The sequence below is a fragment of the Camellia sinensis genome, chromosome 6, assembly GCF_055761805.1.
Source record: "Camellia sinensis isolate YWXY chromosome 6, ASM5576180v1, whole genome shotgun sequence".
Classification (NCBI taxonomy): domain Eukaryota; kingdom Viridiplantae; phylum Streptophyta; class Magnoliopsida; order Ericales; family Theaceae; genus Camellia; species Camellia sinensis.
Window position 1 is genome coordinate 2,010,001 of NC_138966.1, and position 1,366 is coordinate 2,011,366.

Genomic DNA, 1,366 nt, shown 5'->3' on the forward strand with positions numbered 1-1,366 from the left:
CAAGGCATGCCACGGCCTCGGCGAGCATGCCATGCCATGCCAAGGCCAAGGCCAAAGCCAAGGCCAAGGCAGTGGGCAAGGCCAAGTCCCTGTGCAAGGCATGGCCAAGGCCAAGGCCAAGGCCAAGGCCATGGCGTGCCACCGCCTCGATCGATCTTTTTGAACATGATTCTTTTATAATCTTACCCAAACCGTGCAACACAATTAAAAATGCACTACAATCAATTTTAAATGTCATTCCCTATTTTTTTGCAATTTTTCTGGAGCTTTTCGAATTTTTAAAGCCCTTATTTGGCATAAAAAAATCAAAATAAAATAAAAAAAATGAAAAAAATAATTTAATAATTTCTATAATTACTAGTGAATCATCCTTTAATTATGGGAATTTTTCCATAATTTTTTGACCATTTTTATTAATTTTTATTATTTTTTAAGTACTAATATCGAAATAAATTAAAATAAAATATTTTCTGTAAAAAAATATTTTTTTTAATTTTTTTTATGGTGTATTAAATTATTTCCTACAACTTTCATGTTGAAAGTTTTGGCAAAAAACCATTACTTTTTAAAAAAACCCCATTATGACTCCTCGAACATGCTTGATGTTTCCTCCTGCCAGATTGAAAAGGGCTTAACAGGCTATTATAAGGAGGGGGCACCTCCCTTGCCCAGGGCAAGGCAGTGGCAGGTACGCCCCATGTTGGGCGCGGCCTGGGCTGCGGCCTTGGGTTACATGCACTGCGGCTCGACCGCGGCCTGGGCTGCGGCCTGGGGCGGCTCGGCCCCGGCCTTGGGCGGCCTGGACCGCGGCCTTGGGCGGCCTTGGGCGGCCTTGCGCGGCCTGGGCGCGGCCTTGGGCGGCTCGGGCGCGGCCTTGGGCGGCCTGGGCGCGGCCTTGCGCGGCCTGGGCGCGGCCTGGGCGCGGCCTTGGGCGGCCTGGGCGCGGCCTTGCGCGGCCTGGGCGCGGCCTTGGGCAGCATGGCGTGGCATGCGCGCGGGCGTGGGCGGCCTGGCATGCGCGCGGCATGGGCAGCACGGCATGGCATGCGCACGGCCTGGGCGGCCTGGCATGCAGCCGGCCTGGCATGCCCGCGGCGTGGGCAGCACGGCATGGCTTGCGCACGGCCTGGGCGGCCTGGCATGCAGCTGGCCTGGCATGCCCGCGGCGTGGGCAGCACGGCATGGCATGCGCACGGCCTGGGCGGCCTGGCATGCAGCCGGCCTGGGCAGCACGGCATGGCATGCGCACGGCCTGGGCGGCCTGGCATGCGGCCGGCCAGGGCAGCCTGGCCTGGCATGCCAGCGGCGTGGGCAGTGTGGCCTGTGCGAATACCGCGCGCGTGGTCTTTTGACCACGGTGCGCGTG